The sequence below is a fragment of the Arachis ipaensis genome, chromosome B01 (genome assembly GCF_000816755.2).
Source record: "Arachis ipaensis cultivar K30076 chromosome B01, Araip1.1, whole genome shotgun sequence".
Lineage (NCBI taxonomy): Eukaryota > Viridiplantae > Streptophyta > Magnoliopsida > Fabales > Fabaceae > Arachis > Arachis ipaensis.
In genome coordinates, this window is record NC_029785.2 from 126,751,902 (window position 1) to 126,761,832 (window position 9,931).

A 9,931-nucleotide genomic window follows, 5' to 3' on the forward strand; every position below is an offset into this window, starting at 1 on the left:
ATTAAACCCAACCTCCTCACCTGCCACTCCCTCCTCTCCTCCCTCGTCTGCTGCCACCCTCATTCCTCCCACTCCATTCACCTCTCCAAACAAGTCTTTAACGATTCCCTTAAGCTCGGTATAACCCCAAACACCACCACCTTCAACATCTTGATCCATGGTTCTTGTCTTGATAATAATTTTAATGATGCTCTTAGCTTCATAAACCAAATGACTGATTTTGCTTGTTCTCCTGATAATATCACTTACAATACTATTCTTGATGCATAAGGGCCAATTGAGTAAGGTTAGGGAGATTTTGCTAGAGATGAAAGATAACGGGGTTTCCCCAAATAGGAACACCTATAATATCTTGGTTCATGGCTATTGTAAGTTGAGGTGGTTGAAGGAGGCTGCCGAGGTTGTCGAGTTGATTAAAGCAAACGACATGGTACCGGATATTTGGACTTATACTACAATCATGAGGGGTTTGTGCGAAGAGGGGAAGGTCAAGGAGGCGATTAGCCTTAGGGATGATATGGAGAGCCTGAGGGTGATGCCGGATGAGGTTACCTACAATACTCTGATTGACGGGTGTTTTCAGTGGCGGGGGAGTGTGGAGGCATTCAAGTTGGTTGAGAAAATGAAGGGAAAGGGAGTCAAGCCGAACGCGGTGACTCACAATATAATGGTGAAGTGGTACTGTAAGGAAGGTAAGATGGATGAAGCCGGCTATGTCGTGGCAAAGATGGTAGAGAGTGGGTTTTTACCGGACTGTTTTACTTATAATACTATGATCAATGGTTATTGTAAAGCAGGAAATCTGGGAGAAGCTTTTATGATGAAGGATGAAATGGGGAGGAAAGGTATAAAGATGGATACTTTTACTGTGAACACTATAGTGCACAAATTGTGCGTGGAGAAGCTGCTCAAAGAGGCATACGAGTTGACTGTGAAGGCCGCAAAGCGAGGTTATATTCTCGATGAGGTAACCTATGGAACTCTAATCATGGGATACTTTAAAAATGATCAAACAAACAAAGCTCTGAAGCTTTGGGATGAGATGAAGGAGAAGGGGATCATTCCTAGTGTTGTCACGTATAATACTATAATTGGGGGGTTGTTACATTTTTTAAAAACTGATCAGGCTGTAGATAAATTGAATGAGCTTTTAGATAAAGGTTTGGCCCCTGATGAAGCTACGTGTAACATAATTATTCATGGTTTCTGCTGGGAGGGAGCAGTGGAGAATTCATTCTTGTTCTATAATAGAATGGTTGAGAACTCATTCAAGTCTGATGTTATTACATGTAACATTCTTCTTCGAGGGCTTTGCAAACATGGTATGTTCGAGAAGGCCTTTAATTTATTTAACACATGGATCATCAAATGTAAGCCCGTTGATGCAGTTACGTACAACACGTTGATTTCCGTCCTTTGCAAAGAAGGAAAACTTGATGAAGCATTTGACCTCATAATTGAGATGGAGAAGAAAAAATTGGAGCGGGACCGATATACTTATACTGCCATCGTTGGTGCACTTACTCATGCTGGGAGAACTGAGGAAGCAAACAAATTCATGTCAAAACTCCTAGAGTCATGTCCAAATATGATAAGTGAAGACACTTCACAAATGCTTGGTTCAGGCGACATGGATTACTCAGAACAGATAAGTAATTTTTGTACTCAAGGGAAGTACAAAGAGGCAATGAAACTATTTCAAGAATCAGAGCAGAAAGGAGTTAGTTTGAATATATCTGCGTATTTCATGTTAATGGATGTGCTATTGAAGAGACGAAAAAGCATATCGAAGGAGTCCTTATCAGATTGATACAATAAATTCAAATTGGCATTTGGATTCCTGATATTCATGATGTTGAACCCATTTTATTGGTGGTTTTGCTGTGATGACGATCCATTATTTCATGTATGTATCCAATTTTCCAATATTATATTAGATTTTATGGCGTTTGTAAACTGTGACTGTGTAATCAATATTTTTTTCCCTGGTAATTATTATGGATGGTATCCATAGTTAAAGGTTAGAGAAAGTTATTCATGTCCTCAAGAGATGTTTTATATGCTTTATTATCTGCACGAACAGTGTGTCGCTTTAATAGAAATTATAGATCTATTCTCACACTGCAATCCATTATGCAACAGACATGTTAGGGGTCTGAATAGAGTCCACTTGTTTTTTAATGTTTTAAATGATAATAATAGCAAACTACCATTGGGAATAAGGTGCGTTCTGTTTTAGCAGGGTTTCTTGAAGGATCAGAAGGTCCTAGGTTCTTATCCAATCTGTTGCCTACCCAGCATGGTTTGTGTACTGAATTTCACCTTGTTTGTTCATAAATACAATCGTCACTCTGTCTGATTTTATTTTGTGTAGCCACAAAAATACTGTATTCTGCTTTTCATGTTTGACTGGATCATTTTATTTTAGCTGTCTTCTATATGGTTGAATTAATTTTTCTATTTTTAACATCGCGTCTATCAAAAGTTTTACTTTTTGTTTTTTCATTAAATCTTGCTTCTCCTTGTGGTAGGATTTAGGGTGCCTCTAATTTGAGCGAAATTAATTCTTTTACTGTGAACTTTCTCATTCTTAGAATATCATCCTATTTGTCTTCTCTGTGATTGTCATGAGCTCTGAAAAAAATACACTATTTGATTCCTATATCAATGTTGTGGTTGCACCAGTACGACAGGATTTACTAGATGTCTAAATTAGGGCCAACTTCCTTCTTTGTGGACTAATGTAGCACTCTAATCGGCAGATTGTGTATAAATTTGTAACAGAATAGAAAAGAGAGAGATTTGTTCAAATGTATTAATACCCTGAACTGTTTATTGGAAGACAGTTTAGAGTTTTGGAGAGAAATGTGATAGTAGATTTAGATTTAGGAGGAAAAAGGGTGTCTTATTCGAGACTTTTTCACTGATTCTCAATACAATAAGAAGATTATATCCCCCTTCCCCTTTTCCTCCGCTCCAAATTAAAATGTGAAGCTTCTAAAAATAAAAATATAAGATAAATTTGCCTTCACAATTACATATTGGATCTCTAGCTAATAGACTTCCTAAGTTTTAACCATGTCAGAAACTATAGCATTGTTAGTGTCAGAAGTTTTGAAAATAATCTGTTTGCATTCATGCCATTAAGTGATCTTAAGATGATTAAAGACAAAATGTCTAAGGGAAAAAAACTCAAAAATACCCCCTTCGTTACTTAATTAGGGAATAAGCATGTTAAAGTGTATTTTTTATTCGAGTATCCTAATTATTTCATTTATTTGTAGGATAACAGGTTTGGGTTGCCTACAATGAATCTGCATGGCTTTTATGCAATACTGTGGACAACTCCATCAACATCTGTCGGGTTAGTTCTCATGATTTTTTTTCCCGCTTATTGCTTGGTCATTAGAACCAGACATCATTTGTGTTTTTTTTCTTTCCCCATTTAGCTGATTACCACCCTAAACCCTAATGCGATAAAAATGACCACCACCACCGACGCAGCTGCCGCAGCCTCATCAGAAGCTCAGCTGCTGAAAACGGTGACCACCATCCTCACCAGCCACCCTGACCCCCACTCCGCGCTCAAACTCTTAATACAAAATCTCACCCTCCCCACGGTGCTTTCCGTCCTCTCCTCCACCCAACTCCACCGCACCCACTCCGCCACCCTCCTCTCATCTCCTCCCTCGTCCGCCGCCACCCTCATTCCTCCCACACTATTCACCTTTCCAAACAAGTCTTTAACGATTCCCTTAAGCTCGGTATAACCCCAAACACCACCGCCTTCAACATCTTGATCCATGGTTCTTGTCTTGATAATAATTTTAATAATGCTCTTAGCTTCATGAACCAAATGACTGATTTTACTTGTTCTCCTAATAATATCACTTACAATACTATTCTTGATGCATAAGGGCCAATTGAGTAAGGTTAGGGAGGTTTTGCTAGAGATGAAAGGTAGCGGGGTTTCCCCAAATAGGAACACCTATAATATCTTGGTTCATGGCTATTGTAAGTTGAGGTGGTTGAAGGAGGCTGCCGAGGTTGTCGAGTTGATGAGAGCAAACGACATGGTACCAGATATTTGGACTTATAATACAATCATGAGGAGTTTGTGCAACGAGGGAAAGGTTAAGGTGGCGATTAGGCTTAGGGATGATATGGAGAGCCTGAGGGTGATGCCGGATGAGGTTACCTACAATACTCTGATTGACGGGTGTTTTCAGTGGTGGGGGAGTGTGGAGGCATTCAAGTTGGTTGAGGAAATGAAGGGAAAGGGAGTCAAGCCGAACGCGGTGACTCACAATATAATGGTGAAGTGGTACTGTAAGTAAGGTAGGATGGATGAAGCCGGCTGTGTCGTGGCAAAGATGGTAGAGAGTGGGTTTTCACCGGACTGTTTTACTTATAATACTATGATCAATGGTTATTGTAAAGCAGGAAATCTGGGAGAAGCTTTTAAGATGATGGATGAAATGGGGAGGAAAGGTTTAAAGATGGATACTTTGACTCTGAACACTATAGTGCACAAATTGTGCGTGGAGAAGCTGCTCAAAGAGGCATACGAGTTGACTGTGAAGACCACAAAGTGAGGTTATATTCTCGATGAGGTAACCTATGGAACTCTAATCATGGGATACTTTAAAAATGATCAAACAAACAAAGCTCTGAAGCTTTGGGATGAGATGAAGAAGAAGGGGATCATTTCTAGTGTTGTCACTTACAATACTATAATTGGGGGGTTGTGCCATTCTTTAAAAACTGATCAGACTGTAGATAAATTGAATGAGCTTTTGGATAAAGGTTTGGCCCCGATGAAGCTACGTGTAACATAATTATTCATGGTTTCTGTTGGGAGGGAGCATTGGAGAAAGCATTCTTGTTCTATAACAGAATGGTTGAGAACTCATTCAAGCCTGATGTTATTACATGTAACATTCTTCTTTGACGGCTTTGCAAACATGGTATGTTCGAGAAGGCCTTTAATTTATTTAACACATGGATCATCAAAGGTAAGCCCGTTGATGCAGTTACGTACAACACGTTGATTCCTGTCCTTTGCAAAGAAGGGAAACTTGATGAAGCATTTGACCTCATGACTGAGATGGAGAAGAAAAAATTGGGGCCGGACCGATATACTTATATTGCCATCATTGGTGCACTTACTCATGCTGGGAGAACTGAGGAAGCAAAGAAATTCATGTCAAAACTCCTAGAGACAAGTCCAAATATGATAAGTGAAGACACTTCACAAATACTTATTTCAGGCGACATGGATTACTCAGAACAGGTAACTAATTTTTGTACTCAAGGGAAGTACAAAGAGGCAATGAAACTATTTCAAGAATCAGAGCAGAAAGGAGTTAGTTTGCATAAATCTGCGTGTTTCAAGTTAATGGATGGGCTATTGAAGAGGCGAAAAAGCATATCGAAGGCCTCCTTATCAGATTGATGATGCACGGAAACTTGTCTCTCAACAAATTTTCCTCGGCAAGTATACCGAATTGTCGTCAAGTAATAACCCACAATGGAGTGGGATCGTATCCACAGGGATTAACGGATTAAGCAATCAATAGTAAATTGATTATCCTAGTTAGACGGATCATATTGGAGTGATAAGTAACAAGGAAATATAAATGGCATAAAAGTAAAGAAAGCAATAAAGTGTAGAAAAGTAAAATGGCAAGAAAAGTAAATGTAAGAACTAAAAAGAAAATGAATATTGGGATCAAGAGATATTGCAATCCTCTGGATCAAGTTTATTCTCATCTCTTCCTCAATCATTGCATTCATTGATCTCCTTGGCAATCTTAAGTGATTGGATCCCAATTCCTTGGCAATCCAATCTCTCTAAGCTTGAACAATTTCCCAATTCCTTGATTTAATTTCTCATGAGAAGAGATGAAGTTTGGTCACTGATTATACCACACACATTCATAGATCAAAGTATTGGTAGGATTAAATGTCACAATATCCATCCAACCCCGAACCTAATCCAATGTGAGAGAGCATTTCTAGCATGATTTCCTCATTCTTCTTCCAAGGTTCAGAGGAAATCCAAGTATGAGCAATTTCTCTTCCGAGACAATTACCCAATTGGATGAAGATCGAAAGCTCTCTAGTAAAATCAAGAGAAAAGAAAGAAGAAGAAGAATAAGAACTACAATTGATCCATTGAATCACAATAGAGCTCTCTAACCCAATGAAAAGAGTTAGTTGATCATTGCTCTACCAAAATAGAAAAGAAAAAAAGTGCAGAAAAGTAAAGATGAAGATTAAAACTAAAATTAAAACTTCAAAATTCATAAATGAAAAGTACAAAGAAAAGAAAGAGAAGGAAAAGTGTGTGAGGGGAGGGAGTCCGAAGACCCTTCTTCAATCCCCCCGGATTCAGTGAATCTTGAATGTAAAAACTAAGGCCTTTATATAGGCTCTCCTAAAGTACAAAATGAAATGAAATTAAAAGCAAATTACAATTAAATGAAAATTTCTATTCTAGATGCTTCTTGTGGCCTTAATTGGTTAACACTTGTGGGCTTGCTTCCTTGAGGTTGGGTGGTCCTTGAAAGAGAAGTGAATCAAATTGAGGTCCAGGGTGACTTGGCTTTATTGCTTCCGTTAGCCACACTAATGCTACAAGTGTGGCGTTAGTGCTGAAGTTAGTGTGGCTAACGTCACACTTGCTACCCAGTTGGTGCTTTTGGGGCTTAAAAGATGCCTCTTGTTTGTACTCCAATTTCATGCCCACTATAAAGTATTATATATCGTTGGAAAGCTCTGAATGTCAGCTTTCTAAAGCAACTAGAATTACCTTAATTGAATCTCTGTAACTCAAGTTATGCTCCTTTGAAGGGGACAGGGTCGTTGGCATAGTCGCTAGCGTTACTAGAAAAAGCGAGTCACAATAACGTTAGCGATCAGGGGCTTAATATTGCCAGGTTTTGGAGCTCAAAATTAATGTTTACCCCATACTATTATATATTGTTGGAAAGCCCTGGATGTCTACTTTCCAACGCCTTTAAAAGCGCATCATTTCGAGCTTTACAGCTCGAGTTACACTTCTTGGAAGGTGAAGAGGTCAGCTGGCCTTACTACAGGTTGATACCATGTTCATCTTTGCATTTTCGGGGCGGGATTTCTCCCTCAAATTTAGTGTCCACCATGTAGTGCCATATATGCCTGGCAAGATCTGGAATTCTACTTTCCAATGCCATTGGAATCACCTCATTTGGAGCTTTGTGGCTCAAGTTATTCTTGTTTGAAGATGGCATGGTCGGGCTGCCAGATGGGACTTTTGCCCACGTTAGTGTCCACATTAGTGTAACTAACGTGGCCACTAACGTGGGTCTTCCTTTGCTTCACAAACGTTAGTGGCGTTCACCTTTTTCACTAACGTTGGCGTTTCCCTTTCCTTCCACGTTAGTTCCCACGTTAATGTAACTAACGTGGAAGCTAACGTGGGTCTTCTTGGCTTCGCAAACGTTATTGGCGTTCACTTTTTCCACTAACGTTGGCGTTTTTCTTTCCTTCCACGTTAGTTCCCACGTTAATGTAACTAACGTGGAAGCTAATGTGGGTCTTCTTGCCCTTCGCTAACGTTAGTGGTGTTTACTTTTACCACTAACGTTCCATGCTCTTCTTCTTCAAAGTTAATGCCATTAACGTTCTCATTAACATTGGGGCTTCTCTTTTCTTCAACGTTAATGGCCACATTAGTGGCACTAACGTAGCCACTAACGTGGCTCTTCTCTGCTTCTTGTTACCTGAAATTAATCAAACAAAGTGCATCAAAGTCTTGCTCTTAATCATGGGATCATGCATCATCCATTTTATCATTCAATTCATCCATAATTCTCATGAAATCATTCAAAATTCACAATGTTTGCTTGAATCATGGAGTGAATGCATTTTAAACCAAATACTGGCTTATTTCCTAAGAAAATGCATGAGACCAACCTAAAGCATACAAAAAATGGCTAGTAAAACTAGCCAAGATGCCCTGGCATAGATTGACACAATAAATTCAAACTAGCATTTAGATTCCTGATGTTCATCATGTTGAACCCATTTTATTGGTGGTTTTGCTGTGATGACGATCCATTATTTCATGTAAGTATCCATTTTTCCAACATTATATTAGATTTTGTGGCGTTTGTAAACTGTGACTGTGTAATCAATATTTTCTTCCCTGTTAATTATTATGGATGGTATCCATAGTTAAAGGTTAGAGAAAGTTATTCATGTCCTCAAGAGATGTTTTATATGCTTTATTATCTGCACAAATAGAGTGTTGCTTTAATAGAAATTATAGATCTATTCTCACACTGCAATCCTTTGTGCAACAGACATGTTAGGGGATCTGAACAGAGTCCAGTTGTTTTTTATTGTTTTAAATGATAATAAGAGCAAACAACCATTTGGAATAAGGTGCATTCTGTTTTAGCGAGATTTCTTGAAGGATTAGAAGGTCCTTGGTTCTTATCCAATCTGTTGCCTACCCAGCATGGTCCGTGTATTGAAATTCACCTTGTTTTTTCATAAATACAATCGTTAGTCCGTCTGATTTTATTTTGTGTAGCCATAAAAATACTGCATTCCGCTTTTCATGTTTGACTGGATCATTTTATTTTAGCTGTCTTATATATGGCTGACTTAATTTTTCTATTTTTAACATCGCGTCTGTCAAAGTTTTACTTTTTGTTTTTTCGTTAAATCTTGCTTCTCCTTGTGGTAAGATTTAAGGTGCCTCTAATTTGACCGAAAGTAATTATTTTACCATGAAATTTCTCATTCTTAGAATATCATCCTATTTGTCTTCTCTGTGATTGTCATGAGCTCTGAAAAAAATACACTACTTGATTCCTACATCGATATTGTGGTTGCACCAGTACGACTGGATTTACCAGATGTCTAAATTAGGGCCAACTTCCTTCTTTGTGGACTAATGGTGGCACTCTAATCGGCAGATTGTGTATGAATTTGTAACAGAACAGAAAAGAGAGAGATTTGTTCAAATGTATTAATACCCTGAACTGTTTATTGGAAGATAGTTCAGAGTTTTGGAGAGAAATGTGAGAGTGGAATTAGATTTAGGAGGAAAATGGGTGTCTTATTCGAGATTTTCTCACTGATTCTCAATACAATAAGAAGATTATATCCCCCTCCCCCTTTTCCTCCTCTCCAAATTAAAATGTGAAGCTTCTAAAAATAAAAAAATAAAATAAATTTGCCTTCACAATTTAATATTGGATCTCTGGCTAATAGACTTCCTAAGTTTTAACCATGTCAGGAACTATAGCATTGTTAGTGTCAGAAGTTTTGAAAATGATCTGTATGGATTCATGCCATTAAGTGATCTTAAGATGATTAAAGACAAAATGTCTAAGGGAAAAAAAACTCAAAAATACCCCCTTCATTACTTAATTAGGGAATAAGCATGTTAAAGTGTATTTTTTATTCGAGTATCCTAATTATTTCATTTATTTGTAGGATAACAGGTTTGGGTTGCCTACAATGAATCTGCATGGCTTTTATGCAATACTGTGGACAACTCCATCAACATCTGTCGGGTTAGTTCTCATGATTTTTTTTCCCGCTTATTGCTTGCTCATTAGAACCAGACATCATTTGTGTTTTTTTCCTTCCCCGTTTAGCTGATTACCACCCTAAACCCTAATACGATAAAAATGACCACCACCACCGACGCAGCCGCCGCAGCCTCATCGGAAGTTCAGCTGCTGAAAATGGTGACCACCATCCTCACCAGCCACCCTAACTCGCAATCCGCGCACAAACTTTTAATCCAAAATCTTACCCTCCCCACGGTGCTTGCCGTCCTCTCCTCCACCCAACTCCACCGCACCCACTCTGCCACCCTCTTCTCCTTCTTCCACATCTTCTGCCACTCTCCCCACCCTTCTCTCTCTTC

The 9,931-nt window shown here is 38.7% G+C and overlaps 1 pseudogene; it reads left to right on the forward strand.

Moving 5' to 3' along the window:
- Nucleotides 308–5,455, forward strand: LOC107612907 (annotated as a pseudogene).